This window comes from Prinia subflava, chromosome 2 (assembly GCF_021018805.1).
Source record: "Prinia subflava isolate CZ2003 ecotype Zambia chromosome 2, Cam_Psub_1.2, whole genome shotgun sequence".
In the NCBI taxonomy this organism is placed as follows: Eukaryota; Metazoa; Chordata; class Aves; order Passeriformes; family Cisticolidae; genus Prinia; species Prinia subflava.
Window position 1 is genome coordinate 39,552,021 of NC_086248.1, and position 18,730 is coordinate 39,570,750.

The following is an 18,730-nucleotide window of genomic DNA, read 5'->3' on the forward strand; positions in this document are numbered from 1 at the left end:
CAGTATAGTTACAATATTAAAGTCTTGCTTATTTAAACACAATTTTTCCTCAAGTTTCTGGTTGAAATAATCTTATTCTAAATTCTAAGTTTAGTTATACACTGATCTTAAAACATATAAAACAGATAAAATCCTACTGACTTCCATAACATTTATACAGAACAGGATAAATAAGAATGAAAGTAGTGGGAAAGAATCCAAAGCTCTAGACAAAAATCTGCATTTGAAATGAATAAAAAAATTCTTACAATTTGGAGTGTAATGCAGTGGGTGTCAGAAAAGAAACCCACAAGGGAAGGTTTTCATAATTATATTCTGTCTACTACATGGGTTTTGTTTCTTTTATACCTTACTGTGAAATACCCTGCGGAAGCCCTTATTAGAGACACAGTTTTAGATAACATGTATTCATATTGATGATCAAGGAAAAATAGATTTAGTATCTACTTGCTTTATTTACTATAAAATACTACATTTTGTTAGATTTAGGAATATACCAGTATGGATTATTGTAGCAGTGTTGTAACAGGAATCATGTCCACTACAAAGGATTTGGTCTATACCTAGTGCAGTAGTACCCATAATTGTATGTCACAGAGAAGGATATAGTTAAGACAAATAATGCTGCATTGTTTTAGTTAATTTTGCATTATTCCCTAATACTCTATGTACAATAATACAGAAAATTAATTACATTCTTCCTACAGGTCTTCTGAGCATTTTCATTTGTTTGTATCCCCATTTACCTGAGTGATTACATATCCAAATTGTGCTGGTAGAGAATGCATTAAAGAATGGTTTAGAAAGAAAAGGTTTCAATGATACCAACACATGACTACCAGTATTAGAGCTCAAGAGGAAGTAATTACTGAAGTTAGAGAGCCCTTTTGTGTGCCTCTTCTTCCCACAGCATCAAAAATCTAGAGGCAGCATGTGGGACACAGATGTATTTTGAACGCTTACATTTACTAATTATATAGAGAGACACAGTGGTTAAGTGTGCAAGTGTCAGGTTGCTCTGGGGGCTACTAAAATAGACCATTAAAGAGGTCCCCAAATATTTAAAGTACTACCTCTATGTACTAAAAGTTCATTTTTAGATTGTATAATAAGGACATGATTAAGCTTCAAAGTTCCAGCATTTTAATGCAGACTTATTGAAACTCCTTGAAGGCAGAGTTCTTTCTTTATGTAAGATGTCTTTGGGATCATGATGAAGCTACCACACTTTCCTATATACATAATAAAATACAAAACCAGTGTTCTCAAGCCTTAGTTCAGGAACTCTATAGGTACTATTGTAATTTTTGAGCTAGAAAATGCTGAAAGTGGTCACATTTTCTCTAGCTGATAAGCAATTTGTCAGGATGTCTCATGTTTTTTTAACATAAATTAAGGAATTCCCTACAGGATATATGGTGAGTGATAACATGATAAATTTCACATGCACAAAATTGGTAGAAGTTAGGTGCTCAAAGGGATTTTTGTAATTTTCTGTGGGCCTAGGTATCAGCATCTAAGAGCTGCCAGGAGATGAGGTTCCCTGCTGTACCTACAAGTAGCAAGTTTTAGCCTGTGGAAGGCAGAAACTTTAAATAATTCAGTACACCCGAGTTACAGAGTTACACCAGAGGAAATGTCTGTTGATGCCCTGTCTGAATTGTGTCAGCAAAGCTTTTCTTGTCAGAAGTACTGCCAGACTCTCATCAATGGACTGTGACACGGGCCAGTTTCATCCTGGTGTAAAATCTCTTTTCATACTGTAGAAATGATCCCTGCGGGGTATCTCTCTTAGCAGCATGGGGAAATTCACCTCTCAGCCAAAGAACAATTTAGATTTTTAGATTTCTGCAAGCTGCTCCTGTAGTCTTTCACCTTTTGTTGAGACATCAGAGAGAAGATGCTAAGTTCTTTGTTCTTGCTTAATACTTTAATCTGTTTGGAAAGTGTGGCTCATCTTGTAGTGGTTAATTGCTACAATAATGAGGTGTTTTCAATTTTTTGTTTTGACACCCCTGTGGCTGGACTATATTCTGTTTTTGAATATGGGGTCAAGACATTGAAATACAGACTCTTCACATGGGAGACAGGACAGCATTGATGTCAGAATCTGTTCTCTCTCTCCAGGTGCTGAAATGCACATACCAGTGATCTCCACAAGCTGTTGCAGCACCCAGTAATAAAGCAAGATACATTTTTCTCTTTTTAATGAATGGATTATGTCGACCATTGCCTTTTGTTCTTTCTATTGGTTCACATGTATTCCAGGCTCTTCTACAATATCCTAAGACAGGTTAGAAAATGGAAAGTAACACTGCAATTTTTAAAAGAGCAATTTAGCAAAATTTTGCTAAAATTCAATATTTTTTCAGATATTTTGTTTTTATGAGGCATAAATAAAGTGGGTTTTTTTTGTAGTGCAGTATTTAAATTGAAAATAGAGAGTAAAAGGCTAAAGTATAGGCAGTGAATGTATAAGTAAGAGCTATTATGAAAAATAATGAAAAACTGATAAAGTGTTCCTGTTTTCTAATAATAGGGGAAATCTGAAAGGTTTGAATTCTTTATGTGACCATACATATGTTTTCTTTACTGCCCCTGTAGACTGGGGCTTAAATGAAAACAGTGTTTGCTTTAATGATAAAATTTTATCTGGTGTTTCTGATTTTGCAGGTTATTCCCTCTGGGCAAAACAGAAGATGCCTTCAATGACAAGATGAGAAGGCATCTTGCTCATTTGAATTCTGCTCCTTTCATACTGGATACATAAACCCCTTTTTTGTCTGGGCACAGCAGGAAACAGGAGATAGTTTCCATGCTCAGTGTCAGGCCTGCCAGGCAACATTCATGCACACATGTACACAGACACACAGTTGTATGCTGTTGTTGCTTTTGTGGACAGGAGGGACTGTTGTCATCTATAGCCCTTGCTGTCACAACCTGAATTTTTCATTTAATGATTTCCATAACTTCTCTCCCTCCATGCTGCTTTTTTGTTTCTTCATCTCAGATGTACAGAGTGACTCCCCAGACAACACCAAATCCTCCTGATTTCAGACCAGATTATTCAGCTTCCACTCCATGCCTCTCATTCTGGTGAATAACTTCAGCACTGACTTCAGGTTTTTTGGATAAAATAAATTTAAAAAACCCCAAATGGTATTTGACTGTAGTTAGAAGTAGGCTATCATTCCTAGTAACCTTAAACAGGATTTAGACTTTTCATAAATCAGAGGTACAACTCTTGAAAGTTAGTGGCAATCTGCCTTTTAGTGTCTCCTGTACCATTACGACTTTCTGTCTGTATGAGCAGACAAGTGCCTGCTTCCCAGAGTGGAATCCATCATCCTGAAATTACTTTCAAGTGTCTTTTTTGTGTGCTTACCAGAAACAATTTAGTCTGCAGTTGAACAATATGTTGTCTGTAAAGGAGAATCTTCTGCCAGTAGCCACCCTCAGCCCCCTTGGTAAGGAGGGCTCCTCTGCCTGCATGGTAAGCCAGCTCAAACTACTGACTATGCAGCAAATCACTCCTTTCATTCTATATTTTTTTCAGATACCCCTTGTTTAATAGGGTAAGAAGCATAGCGCATATGTCTTCCTCAATATTTCTTTCAGGAAAGTCTATTCCAGATTTCTACTGTTTCTTAACTAAGGAGTTAAGGATTGGAATATAAACATTTGAGGGTTCAGTTGCACTGTATTAGGTGAATCTTTGGTCTGAATAAGTACAGTCACTATTCTGCCACCAGTATGACTAATAAAGTTCTTCTTCCACTGGTGATTTAACTGCACTAGTCGTGCAAGCTTTCAGAATTATTAATATTCAGAATATTGTGAAAATAACAGGCTTTCAGAAACTAAGGTTTTCATATTACCCAAGTACTACTGTGAGTGGACTCATGCTCATCTATTCTGTGAATGTGTTGACTAAAATATCTTCTGTTTCTATTGCATAAATCCTGACAAAGGTGCAGGGGTCTTAGTTCAGACACTGAGGAGCTGAGTAAGCTATGACCTTGTATTGCTGGTATCTACAGAATATCATTATTTTGGATATCTACCTAGCCCTTCCTGCCACTGTCTATAAATTCATGCTCTGACAATGTGAAGCCATACAGAACCTTCAACAATGCCCTAAAAACCACAGAGAACTGTTAGAACACATGCTGAGAAGGATAAAAGGCTGGTAGCATTGGCTCAAACAACCTAAAAGGTAATAAGTCTCAGACTGTAAGTGCTGGGAGTAGCAGCCTAAGATAACTGATTTCTGCAGGTGCTTTTGCATGGGAAGATACTGCAAGTCCTTGATCAGATATGGAATTGGCTGTTCTCGAGATGGTGCCTGGAAAGTGAATAGTCCCAGATAGAGGAAGACTACACATGTTCATTGTCCCATGTTGTGTTTCTAATGTGTACCCACTGGCTCTTCTTATGCTTTTCATCTTCAGAGGTTAGAAACTGGGAGAGTTTTATGATTAAACAGTTAACTGTTCTTTTAACTGCATGAGGAAGTTGCTGCTGTGCCTAGTTAGCACAGTGAGGTCAGCTCCGCCAGCTGTAGTTATGGAAGGGGTGATAGAAAATCCTTTGGTTCTGCAGACAGATTAAGCTCAATAAATTACTTTTATGAGCTCTACCTCTCCCTGCAGGTTTCTAACACCTGCATCCTCCCTCTTATGAGGAGGAGGACTGGTTGTCTAATTGCCCTAGAAGTAAAAGTGAAGCAAACATTCAGTCATTCCTTTGGATCTTCAGTATCTCCATGCTACTTTCCATTGCAGAAAGGACCTGAATGTGAGAGAGGCTGAAGGAAGAGTAATCTAAAGACACTGTTATACAAACAGAAGTCCAACATTTAAAAAAGGAAGGAAAAACTCACTGGTTTTGAAAACAAAGACATACAGTGTGCTCTACAGAGAGGCGTATGCTTTTGTTAGCAGAGTGGCAGTGCCAAGGCTTGCAACAGGCTCCATAAAGTGTTACATATACAAGCTCATCTATCACAGTGTAAAAAGCACTGCAGGGGTGCATGGTTTTTCTCCCTCTTCCTGACCCCAGGTTCTATCATTACTCTTCCAGCCATGTCATGATCCCTTTCATCTGATCATAGATGTTTTCATACATCAGAGCTTCCAGCCTGATGCTCTTGCAGCAGTCACATGCTGAATGGAGCAGCTACATTTTCAGAGTACTGGCAGTAAAATATGTTTCCTTGATGTTAGAAATACACCTCGTACTTCACAGAAATAAAAGCTGTGGAGTATCACATCTAATGTGCCAGACTATTTTGATTTCAACAGCTTAGAAGTTGAGAATGATTTTTTTAAATCAGCCTCAGGCTGAGCCATGCTTAACTGTTCTTTGGGAGTAGGGAGATCTAAGAAAGGGAGATGTAGGAATAAGAAAATTGTTAACATTCAGTGGCCAGCAATTTACCCACCAAAAATACTACACAGGTTGCTTAGAGAACTGGATTTTTAGGTTTTTGTCTAACCTCCACTTCCTTTTTCCCTTTCTGTAAATGTTAAGGGCTGCATCCAGGGCTGTATTCAGAAAAACACAAGTAGCAGAGGAAGCATTGCAAGGTTCAAGCAGGACCTTACACACCCTGCTACCTGCCTGGAAGTTTCTCACCTCCAGTAGGGGATGTAACCTCATGTGACTAAATCTGTTCCAAATGAATGAACCAGGTCAAAGCAGTAACCTAGACAACTTCAATGTTACAGCTAACACTACTATTTATATAGCTTCTACTGAGAAGGGAATAGTTACTCCCTTACCTGTTTTAATTTCCTTTTGCCCACTGGGCTTTTATGCAGGTGCTCTCATGTAGTTTTTGTTTGTCAGCTCCACCAAGAAGCAGAAAACCCGAGGCACTTAGGGGTTTTCTTCTAGCTCCAGTTGCAATGACGATCAAGGGTGGGATTGCAGATACTGTGTTTTCTTCCTTTTTTCATGTTGGACTTTTATTCTGTTTGTTTCTTTTAGAAGTTCGTGGTACTGACATGTAATGTAAAAATTGCTCAGCTGAGAGAACTGCTCAGAACATAATGTAGTGTTTGATGTTTTCATGTTTTTAATCAAAATAGTGGTGCTGGGTATACTTTCAGATGTAACTAGGAAATGTTTATCTGGCTAATTTTCAGAACGTTGAGATAAATTGCACCACCAGTGCAGCAGGTTTACATTCAGCTTCGCAAATCAGGAAGAGCAGGAGGAAATGATGGCTTAAGTGCAGACAAGTTGTGAAAAACTCTGAACAGAAGATTTACACAAACATTGATTGCACATGATCAGAGATTGCTGTAACTTGTAGTTATGTGGGGAACTCATCATAAATCACCATAAGATGAGAATCATGCAAACCCATACTGGAATCTGAACTGCAGAAGAGTTCACCATGGATAGCTGAGTGATGCATGATACTGACACAGTGACTGTTAATCATTTTAGATGTTATCCAAAAACTAGAAGAAAGAATGTGGCTGGAACCCCAAGGCACTGTCGTGTCCATAGAGATTCCAGCAACAGAAACTGTGTATTTACTTTTCCTCATAATGTCTGAAGGCATAACACAAAATTCTGTGTTTATGTTTGAAAGCAGTCTCAGTTTTAAGTTCAAGCCAGCTGTACCCTGAGGCTGAAACATGGCCATGTTTTGGCAGCAGGGAAGACTGCCATATGTTGCAGTGATAAAAAAATTACACTGATGCCAATCCCTGAAGTCAGTCTTCTAAAAAATATATAAGGGAGCATATTTGTAGCAATATAAGCTTTTAGAGAGAGAGAGCTTGACAAGCCTTTATTTAAGGACAATTTTTCCGTCTCTTTAACAGTAAATGCTGCAAGTCATAATTCACTGTTGTTCTTGAGAGAAGTTTTATATAGTACATAAATCCATTGCATCTCCCCATTACACAGAATTGCTTGCTGTTTAGCTCCCAGCTTTCAATTGCCATAGGACAATTCCATTCATTGAATAAGTTCTTATTTATTGACTGGCTTTTAGTGAGCACAAACTGGAAATCGATAAGAAGACCTTTTTTTTAGGAGTCATTCAGGCAGGCCTCAAAATGAGAGCAGGGATGTGGAGACCCAGGACCTAGCTGGCAGCACCATGACATACTCTTCTTTAAGGTCAGTATAGGCCATTGGTTTGGAGCTCTTGTGGGTGAATTCCAATGCTTTTAAATTGACCACTAGTTTGTTTTAGTTCCAGCAGTATGTCAGAGATCTTTGAACACAACTATTTGTATTCTTGATATGCATACAATAAAATGTATTGTAGGATATATTCTTACAGTGCAGTAGCTCCAAACTGCATCTACTGTGACCTTAATGCAGAACAAAATATCCAGTAAAAAATACATATCTCAATCATAAACCTTCTGTTCTCTATTGCAAACACTGAAGCTGTGGTTTCTTGTTGCTGAAGGACTGCTACTGACCCATAAAGCTGACTATCTGAGCAGTTTTAAATTCCCTCCATTTACCAGGATCCTGAGGTGCATTTTTTAGATTGCTAAAAAGTTGCTGAGAACAGACTATAGATTCCACCAGCTTCTTCTTTTATGTACATGAAACATATGGCCATAAACTACCATTTATGTCCTTGAGCTTTTGAAAAAAATTATCCAGAGATGCAGTAAATTTGTTTTGAAGTAGAAGTTTTACTACTGGCTAGGTCAGTAGTTTCCAGATAAACATTCTCTTGCCCAGCAGTGATGGTTGCCTTCAAACTTGCATTTTTGATAGTATACAAGCTAGAGTTCTTCTGTATCTCCTTTGCCAAGAGGTTCAGCTGGCTTTGAAGTGAGGACACTAGTTCATTTGCATCCTTTGTGTAGATACACACTTTTCCATTTCCACTTCTCTTAAATTCCCACAGTACTTTGCATCTGAGAAAAAACACTGGCTGTTTCTGTAATTTTTTCAGAGTGAGACAGAGATCTCCTAAGAAGACATTGTTTTTTATGGCCCTCCATCTCATCAACCAGAAGATTTCCTTATGTTATTCTGAAACACACACTTTAGTTCCAGGGCAATTTCTACCATTGCTGTCAAGATATTTAATGCTCCTCCAGATCCAGATATTTGCTTCTCAGTCAACTTGAATGGCTCAGCTTTACTAGCAAATGGCACAGTTCTGTTTTATAACACATTTTCAGGCACTTGAGAAAGTTCAGTGGTTGGCAATTTTTTTAACAGAGGTAAAAGACCTTGATACAACTTATGCAGATACATTATCTGCTGAACAACTGATAGACAGGAGGACACCTACAAAATATGCATAGGATGTCAACATCTGTTGCTGTTTCAGGCAGTTCTCACTAACTGAATCTTGTACTTTATTGACCAGAACATTAATTTCTCCTGCAAATCTATTTGGATCATAGCACTGTGTTGATCAACAGCTCTCTTATGAGTTTTGCATAGATACATGATTTATATTAATAGTGCTGACCAAATGGCTAGCTGTGCTGTGAAGTTTTTATGTATTCAGGACTGAAACCATATATTCTTTCTCAGCTAGAGGAATTTTGGTTTCTTGCAGATATGTCTGTGCTTCTTTTCAGTTATTTCTCCTTGAACTGCAGATCTGTTTTCATTGTTTCATTGTTTTTATTAATTATTAATAGTTTAGTGATTGGTTTTACTACTTTTTCCATGGTGCTTATTATCTTAATATACTCGGTAACTTGTTCTTCCCAAACTGTCAGCTTTGCTTTAAGGGCTTAATGAATTTGCAATGAAAATATAGATTCTGTTTTACTCTTGTGCAGCAGCAAGGTCTCCTTTTAGGTGCTTAATCTCTTCAGTATCTTCCTCAATAATAGCTCCTTTTGGCAGCTGCTGGTTAACTTAAGGTTTCATCACATTCTTTGCTCTGTGAGCCAATTCCACTGTACTCTGTTTTCCCTTGGGATTTATAGATGTGGGAGAAACTCAGCCTATTACTGATGTTCTCTACTGTTCTCTGAGAATCTTGAAGGATCCTCTTAGGATGCCCTGTGTCTTCTTCCACAAGAGCAGCAATAACTCTTTCATGGATCAGAATAGGTTACTTCGTATTTCCAGCTTCATAAACTCTTTTATCAACTGCCCCAAAGTGAAGTGGTTTTACCTCATGCAAGTTTATATTCCCATTCTAACAAGCTCTTGTCTATCTGCTCGAGTTACTTTCATATGAATGGTAAAGGAAAAACAGTAGGATCAAATGGAATACGCATTCATGTAAGTAGCTGCAATAGTTCTTTTTGCTGAACCTTTTAGCAAGATGTGGTATGCTTCAATTTTGTTGTGTTCAGGTATTTCTTCTGAGCCTTTCACATCTACATGTGTCTTGTGTATGGGATCATCGAACATCTGCAGTCTTTCTCTAGAGCTGGGAATAGGAGTAAGATAATAAAGCTCTTCATTATGTATTTCCAGAATAGAGAATTTTACAAAAAAAAAAAAACAAAAACAAAAAAAAAAAAAAAAAAAAAAAAAAAAAAAAAAAAAGAAAATTAAAATTGTTGTCAATCTCTGTGACTTTTCTAATATTTAATATGATGTATTGCCAGACTCCTTTCAGTGGTGTCCAGCCACAGGACAAGGAGCAGTGACCATAAATGAAAACTCAAGAAGTTCCACCTCAACGTGAGGAAGAACTTTACATTGAAGGTGGCAGAGCCCTGGAAGAGGCTGCCTGGGGGGGTCATGCAGTATCCTTCTCTGGAGACATTCAAAACACACTTGGATGCAATCAAGGAAAGGTACTGTAGCCATAACAGTTTTGTGTTGCACATGAATTAACTGGTTCTAACAAAGCTGGTTCTAACAATGCTGGTTCTAACTGGCCTTGTCTTTATGCCTCTGTTATGGAACAAAAACGGGCCTCTGCCTGCTATTGCAGTGCGTAAGCACCAAACTGCTTGACACTTGACTTGGGGATGCTTTGCATTACTACCCAAAATGCTCCATATACTGCATCTGGTGCATTTTCTGAACTAACTTTCCAGCTGTTACTGTCTGCTTTGCAGATGAGGAATGGGGTATTTCTAGATACCTTTCACAAACACCTTTCAACAGAACAACTGATCGGTAGGCTTAACTGAAGGCCCAGATGTATAAAAGTGTCTTAAGGAATATGTCATCTGAAAAAGACTTGAATTCTGATGTGGCATGTATGTAGAATTTAATATGGAGGTATGTTGGAGATGGAGGCAGAGATTTTTGGGATCTACTGTTTTTGTATTAACTTCACAGATCAGAAAATAGAAACTGAAGTCCTAAGAAAATACAATAGCAAGATGAAAACTGCTCAAAAGTAGAGCAGTTTTTAGAATCTGTGCAGTTCTCAAGATAGTATTTTCTCCTGTATATTAAAACATGTTCCAGTCTTGCTGATTATGAATGGATCACTAATCATTTATATTTTTAATTCTCCTGAATGTTCTTCACAACCATGGTATGGAAGAAAAATTCCCACCACCTCTCAGTTTCATGAGGTGAGGCTGAAAGAACAGCACTGTTACTGAGTCTCATTGTAGAGCTCCTGTGTCCCTGCAAAGACGCCATTTGGAAAAATACACAATGGTGCAGCACTTGTATCTCAGATGGATGTTCCTCATCACTTTCGCAAATAAGATTTTTTTTAAAAGTCACGTTAAACCCCGTAACAGGCTAATAAAGCAGTGATGCCTTACTATCCTAGGATGTTGCGCTCTCCTGATCCTGCAGAGACCTCATCCTTCGAGCCGTATCTCTTGTACTAAAATCCTCCTTCGCAAATGCCCCCCTGACAGCCCTCCTGAGCCCGCCGTTCCCGTGGTTATCCCGGCTCGCAGATGTTCTTCCTACAAACTTGGCGCTACTTCAAGGGCTCGCTCCACCGGGCCTTCTCCCCCCCGCCGTCCCTCAGGGCCGTGGTCCCGGCGGGCGGGCAGCGCGGCGGCTCTCGCCTCCCGGGGGCCCCGCGGGCTGCGCTGGCGGCCCCGGCAACGGCCGGGACCCGGCGCCGGGACCCCGCGGCCCGACCCGCCTCCTCCTCCGGCAGGTGCGGCCCTGCCGGGCCGCCGCTGCGCACTGGGCGGGGCGGGGAAGCTCCTCCTGCTCGGGCACCGGAGCGGCACAGCCGGGACGGCGGCTCTGCGGCGCGGGAGCTGCTTGCCCGCGGCTCGTCCCCCGCTGCCGTCGGAGCGGGGCGGAGAGGTGGCGCCGCCAGCGCCGTGCGCGGCCCCGGCACCTGCCCGAGGTGAGCGAGCGGCCGGGCCCGAGGCGGCGCCTCGCCGCCCGTGTTACCTAACCGGGACCTGGGCGGGGGGCGGCCGCCGGTCGTGCCCCGCGGCCCCGGCCGCCCAGCACCGGTGCAGCGGGGAAGGGGGCTCTGATGGGGAGGAGGTGGGGGCGAGGGCGAGTGTCCCCGTTGCCAGGGAGACGGGTCAAGCGGCAGCTCCGGCAGCCGGGGCGCCCCCGGGCACCGAGCAGCGCTCCCGCCGGCCCTCGGCTCCGCGTAGGCGGCGGCGGGCATCGGCGGTGGGGGGAGGATGAGCCCGAGCCCGCGGTGGCTCCGGGACGCCGTGGGTCCCGCTGCCCGCGGGGTTATGCCGGGACGTGCTCCAGGTGCTGGGCTGGCGGCGGCTCCGCGGAACATGGCTCTGCGCCGCGCCGCGGGAGCGCGGCTCGGTACTTGGGGTGAGCCGCGCTCCGTGTGCCGCCACTTGAACCGACTCGCGTGACCGACAAAAACAGGCTTTTGCTCCTCTCCGGCGGCTAAATATGCGAGAGCTCACAACTGTAAATGATCCAGGCGCCCTGGTTGCTGGAACAGTGTATCTGCAGCCCTCGCAGCTGAATAGGTGCCGCTCAGGTGGTTGTAGCTGATGGTGGGGAAGGATTTGGTTCCTGGCACGAAATTTCCCTTTTGGTCGATGTGGAGCAGTTCCGCGGAGGAAGCGGGTCCCTGCCGTGCCGCAGGTTGCCGATGGCTCCTTGCGGCCGCTCTCGCAGGCCATCGGTGCCCGGTGGGTTCCGCCCGCGGAGCGAGCCCGGCTGGGCTGAGCGGGCTCTGCCGGCGCCGGGGTGACAGCGGATCCAGGGCTGGCACACCGCACACCGGGAAGCGGCGTGCCTGCCACCAGACACCACCATAAAATGGGAAAAATGGAATTACGGTTTAAATCTTACCACGGGGAAATAAACTGCAGACGTTGATCACTGTAGATAGCGTATCTGCAGCTTGTCATGAATTTTTCCTGTTTTGTAGGGCTAGGAAAATATCTTACAAACGTTTCGAAAGCAAGTTGAGGTTAGTCTTATTTGAGTCAATGTTCATGGCAGCATTTGTTCAGTCGTGAAAAGATCAGGAGCAGCCCCAGAGGCCACAATCCTGTTAACTGTAGCACATAGGGTAAAGGATTACTGTAGCCCTGCCAATTCCTTTTGATTCTGGGATCTGCCTCCATGAAGCAGTTGGCAGGAGCAAGACCGCTGAGGCGTGTTCAGTTCTTAAGAGTTTTTATCTGAAAACCGTATTTGTTGTTGAAGTAGATTCTACAGAAATCCGGTGATGTGCTGAATAAGTAATACAGTTGCCACAGATGCTTAAAAAGCCACCCTTGTGTAGCTACTCAGTCACATATCTTTGTGTTATTCAAGTTTACAGATGATTACGGAGAAGTTTTTTCTTTACTTTGAAGGTACGCCAGAAAAACTCCTTTAATCTTTTTTCTATTTTTAAGACTGTGAACAATTTGACAGCATCTGTAAAGCACTTTACAGTTATTATGTACAAAGTACTATACTAGGTGTAGGTATTCTCAGAAACTGTTAGAGAATAATAAGCTCTTGATTAATAGGACACTAAAAATAATGCAGTTGTACCAATTAACATCTTTTAAGCACAAGATTTTTAAATTTTTAGGTGCTTACAGTGTTTATAAAAATATTGTGTTGTACTGTACCTACAATCAACAAAAGACCCTGTTAATTCCTGTATGGTCATGCATGGAGAAAATGTATATTTGGGCAGCTATTGAACTGGCAGATGGGGAAAGATTGTACTCCTAATATGTCAAGGGGGAAGGAAGTTGCCTTGGGGTTTCTTTGAAAATGGTCCAGTTAGATTGGCAGGTATACCTTTCAATCAATTCCAAGCAAGAGAAAGTGCTGTTAGGGAAGGGATTTTTAATATGGAAATTGAAGTGTTGTTGATTTAACACTTTGTAGCTCAGCGTGAACCACACAGAAGATGAGATTAACCACTGTTTTCACTGTCAGAAAACAATTGGATATTTTAAAAGTAAAGATGACTGTGCAAAAATTTAATTTATGGATATATTTTTATGAAAGTGAGCTTGGAAGTGACTGTGCTTCAAACTGAACAAATAGTGTAGAATCTTGCCTTAAAGAAGAAACATGCAATTTCCATGGATCTTCTAGTGGAGTTGTAATCTTTCTTCAGTCTTGTCATCTCTTTAAGACAGGACATAACTGTTTTTAAGGTGGCAGCTTCTGTTGAAAAGTCTGTGCATTGCTAATCATGTAAGTGAATTTGACCCAGGATTTGAATTCGAACATACAAAGAAATTTGAGTAGCATCAAGGAAAGTGGTTTTGTTTTGGTTTGGTTTTTTTCCCTCTTTTTCTTAAGGAGAACAATAACCTTTTATTTTACAGTAAGAAGTATGGTTAGAAGATCAGTAGCAGATGGAAATGTATGCTTGCATGGGTCACTTCTTCAGTGGGCACTTAGAAAGTAATTTGTAATTTGAACAGAGAAAATGCCATGTTCATTTTTAAAAAAAAGGACTTTGTGGTCTATTTTTGATTCAGAATGTCTTTGTTTTGCCTGAAAAGTCAGAAACTGATTTAAGCTTCTGACACTGCTGATCAGCTTCTACAAAGCAGTAAAAAGGAATGTATTTAATAAGAAATTCATGGCATTGCTGCGGTGTTTTTGATTGATTCTGCTAACTGGAACATGTTGAACTTAATGGCCAAGAATGACAGTAATTTAATGCCACACTAGCATGGGGAAATGAAGATTATAAATTGAACTAGAAGTGGGAATTGGATTAAGTGAAAAAATGAAATTAATTAAATCACTTGTGTGAGAACGGATGACAGTTATTGAGAAAAACTAGCCAAACAAAAATATCATGCAGTGTAATTATACTTACCTACAGCAACCACATATTTGTCTCATTTAATTCTTTTATTGAAAAAAAAAGTTATCCTTCATTTTTCTCATCCATTTAAGACTTTTGTATGATACTTGCCAGAGTGTTCTCTGCTCTTAGGACTTCAGTTACTCTGATTACCCTGATTGCAAGAAGTGGAGGGAATCTTGTGTTTGAATTTTTGCATCTCTCCTCTTTGGAGATAGAGGAACAAACTTCTAGCCAAAAGGCTAAAAATTGCAAGATTCTCCTAAGAAATTATTGAATTTTTAAAAATCTGGTTTTTAATTGTTAACAGTTTATTCCCAGCGCAAAAATTCCCAAAACCACCTTCATACTACTAACTGGTAGAAGTAGTATATCCCCTCAAATTTCTTGAATTATCTGATGCTTGTACTTAGTAGTAAAAGACAGAATCCTTGACATAGTGATTTCTAAACCTTTACTTCTTTGTGTTCTGATTTAGATGGCTTTTTGACTGTTTATGAAATAAAACTGAGGTCTGCCACTCTGGCATTCTGTGTGCCTACTATATTGCATGACTGTGTGCTTGTAGATGGGATGCTTTTATTTCAAAGAGATTTTTGAAATTTTAAGATCAAATTCTGCTTGCTAAAAATAAGTAATGAATAGAAACCCTTCACAAGGTCTTGTAATTGTTTTAATTAATGATTTTTTTTTTAATTGCCTGATGTGTGGGTTTTACCCCTGACTGAATTTTGGGCTTTGAACAATTTGAACTTTCAAATTGAGAAGAAACATACTTAGGAGATGATTTTTTGAGGAGCATTCCTTCTGAGCCTGAAGAAATTTTAGGGACTAGAGGCCAGTCTGGGAGGTAGCTTCAAGAGATGAAAATGAAGCAATTAAGTTGGAGTTTGACAGTTTGAACTGGGAGAGCTGTGAAACTCCTGGTTCTGGGTGTTCCCACGTGGACCAGCCACCCTGAATCTGCCTGACCTTTATAGGAAGGGAAATGTCTAAAGTAGGCAGAAAGGAGCTGCAGCAGATTCTGGGCAGGCACTAGTCTGTATTCTAGATTCTAGAAAAATGTTTTGTCAAGATTTATCAGACGTGTGTTTTAATTGCACTTTCAACTATGGAAACATTTGGACTAAGCTAAGATTCAACACTGAAGTCTGTTGCCAGGCTTGCTGTGGACCTGCAGTGTTCATCTTCCTTTCTGGGGCAGGAGTTTTGCTCAGATGAGGTACCTGAAATTAGGAAACTTTTTGTGCTCCTTGCTGTTAGTGGCAGTGAAGTCACTCAGGGCAGATAGCTTGTGGGAACTGGGGCAGTACCAAGGGTCTTTATGCACCTACATACACAGCTAGATCTTTGAAATACAGCTCTCTTTTGGCTTGAAACAAGAAAGCTGCTGTTTCAGAAAGTGACATTCCCGTCACACTCATGCCAGTTGGAAGTTACTGACCTTGATATTGACAGCTGGGTATTTCCCTGTGACGAGAAAGCAATGAAATATGTAAGCAATTATGAGTAAAATAAATCAGAGGCTTCAGAACATCAGTAATACTTGAAAATGCATGAGGTTTTTTCGTCTAAGTTAGATGTCCACTCTCAACAGTTATGTAAGTTAAGAATTTGTTCTGCCAAAATTTCTGCAGCAATATGCTGTAGAAGAGCATATTTAGAAGAGCTTTAATTGTAGGGAATGAGCTCTGTAGGGGGATAAATGTAAATATTTTGATTTGTCAGTACGTGAAGGTTAAGGTTGTTCAGAAGAGTGTCTTTTTCTACAACCATCTGTCTTTGTTTTTCCTGACAGGAATGATTCATATGGTGGTGGTATTTAACAGTATAGATGTTGTCATATCGGACGCTTTTCTTTTTTTACAATTTATTTTTGTGTTTTTCCTGAATGCTGTCATTGTTGAGGATGGATCTTAAGATCGTGGATTTTCCCCCTCAGTAGTCTAAACTCTTCCATTTTTTTAACCCCTTCTGCCTCCAGAATAGCCTTTCATTCTAGTCTTCAGTAAGAAACCAGTTGGAAAAAATTCTCAGCATCCCTAGTTTGGGTTACAGGGGGGTTTTGTTTTGAGGGTATAATATCTCAGAGTGATTGAGGTCCATTTCTGCACTGTTGATAAGGCTTGATTTCTGTCCTGTATGCTCTGTTTTCGGGTCTTTTTTAAAGTGATTACTTAAGTGAAAACAGCATTGCTTACATTAATAACAAATTTGAAGAAGATGTGAGCAAGCTTATGGCCTTATTATGTCTGAAACATTTTCCATCAGGTTTCACTTCAGGTCAAATAAAGTAAAAGGGCTGCTGCCCACTGTAAGCTAAACTGTGCCTCTACCTGGCCTACCAAGGCAAAACAGATAAAAACCTGTGGCTGAAGAAATGTCATCAGGATACACGGAATGTATATTTTTCAGGTTAATTTTTGAAATTTTCTAAAATTGGTCCTTATGTTTCTTTTTCCTAATGGCTACCTTTATAAGACAGTGTCTTTAGTAATAGCTTTTTCCTGATCTAATGCAGATTTAAAAATCATGTCTTTAAAGCAATAAGAAGAAGGTTCTCCCTCTGAGGGGATACATCTTCTGTGGTTTTTGCCTTTTCTCTGTTAGTTTTGTGAGCTCCCTTTTAGTCAGTGACCTATATTTTCGTTGCATAAAACAAAAACAAAAAAAAGAAAGAACTTAAGGTGATGTTTTCAGAACAGAACTGGGACTTTGACTTTAGTGAACTGTGGAGATAAAACAGAGGTCTAAAGAGCAAGGCTGAACTGAAGCCTTCTTGTGGGGATAAAAGTACCTGTTTTGTGAGTTTGGTGTATTCCTTAGCTAAACTTCCTTTTTGTCACTTTTTCTGTTTCCGTAGAAAACTCAGACAAACAAAGAGGAAGGGAGCAGGACTCCTTTCTGGCAGGGCCTCAGTGCATCAGCACTGCAGAGTGCACTGGAGACTGTGCCATGCCCCTGCTGTGCTGGGCTTCCCAGCCTCAGTGAGGTTACATTAAAGTACACTGGGCATTTCTTGTGGTCTGTGCTGACTTCTACATATAAATGCTGTATTTGCTTGTAGGGAAAGTGTGTAGGAAATTGAATTATGGCAATGCAAGTGAAGTCTTGTCCATTTGCATTTCATATATGTGGCTCTGTCCTCCAAACACACTCACAGAACTGCAGAAATGTAGGTGTTCCTGAAATGTAAATAGAAATGTAAATAGAAGAACTAGATGTGCTTTGCTTTCTTACTCAGGAGGATAACTATGAATGGAGGTGAAACAGAAGTAGGAATTCAGCATTAGAGAGCAAGTCAAACTCCAAAATGTTTCAGTAGCCAGGGCTGGCTACCTGACACAGGAGGAAGCTCACCTGTACACACCTGGACAGGTGTGACTAGATCCTTAAGTATATATTCAGTTTGAATTATGCCCCCTCTCCCCTCTCCTCTCTCCCCTCTCCTTTCCTCTCTTTTTTTTTTTCTCCTTTTTTTTTTATAAAGATTTGTTCAATTTCTTTAAGACCTTTTGATCAGGTCCATCATGCATAATGGCATCAGATTCCATGCTTCGCATCTTTGGATGTAAATGACAGCAGATGAGAACAAGTCATACACAAAATTAGTGGAGTTTTTATTCCTTGCAGCTGTTCACATTTCCCCAGGATTCCCAATCCACTGTAGTGCAACTCTACCTTAAAGGCTGGAAAGCTGCTAGACAGGCTGTTTGAATTTACTGTCTTTGCTAATTAAAACTAACTCTTTCACTATGGACTTGCATTGATTTTTAGTGGTGTTGCTGGGTAGGTGAAGAGAATTAAGGCTCTAGTAGCAGAACCTTGTCAGTTGTAATTTGTAGCAGTTTAAGACATAAATACCTCCAGCTTTCCACCTCCCTGTGCGTGTGTTGCAGAGCTGGAGGAGTAGAACAAGTGCCTGCGTTTTGTCTGGTTGTAGGCTCTGTTGTGGGATGTCAGTATGGGTTTGTACCATGACAGTGGCACCAGAAGTGTCACCTGTGCTCTGAGGCAAAACTGTGTGTCAGTGCATGGGGCATACAGGGGAAGGGAACTCAAAGCAGCTTCAGTGGCATAGGTTGATTCTGTGAATTACACATTATGTTTCTATATTTTGTTCTGTCACTGGCCTGTGTACTTGGAGTGTTGAAAATTGTAGTTGGAAAACCAAGGAGTGAATTAGGAGTGAATTTTCATAGGCTGTGTTTTTAGTTCCTGATACATTTATTCCTTGGCCCAGAGGGAGATTACTGTGTGATCACCAAGTAGCCCATAGCACACCAGATCAAGCCCTGAACACCTAAAAAGCAAACAAACAAAAAAAAACCCCATCCCAAAACCCCTCAAACAACCAGTGGTAATATAGCTACAGGCATCTAAAGATGTAAGTGAGAAGGGTGAGGTTTTGTTGTTTGTTTGGGATTTTATTACTTCGTTGTTTTTTTGTTTGGTTTGGGTTTTTTTTTCTGAGCTAGTTGGTGTAGTCTGTGAGAGGAAAGAAAAAAGTGCAGACAGAAAGTGTTTCTTTTGTTTAGACCTGAAGAAGCACATAAGTCTAAACACTTGTCCATT

General features: G+C 40.6%; 1 protein-coding gene and 1 pseudogene across 6 annotated transcripts in view; one reads left to right on the forward strand and one right to left on the reverse strand.

Annotated features, from left to right (window-relative positions):
- Positions 1-18,730, forward strand: part of KLHL32 (kelch like family member 32) — a 141,241-nt gene that overhangs the window by 5,014 nt on the left and 117,497 nt on the right. For 3 of the 6 annotated variants that reach the window (XM_063389688.1, XM_063389686.1, XM_063389685.1), the window contains one exon: positions 9,570-9,761. The gene's annotated coding sequence lies outside the window, so the exon portion shown is untranslated. Of the gene's footprint in view, positions 1-9,507; positions 9,762-10,715; positions 11,243-18,730 lie in introns of those variants that run through there. The other 3 variants (XM_063389690.1, XM_063389687.1, XM_063389684.1) reach the window with 3 other exon arrangements.
- Positions 7,573-10,566, reverse strand: LOC134547612 (kinesin-like protein KIF11; annotated as a pseudogene).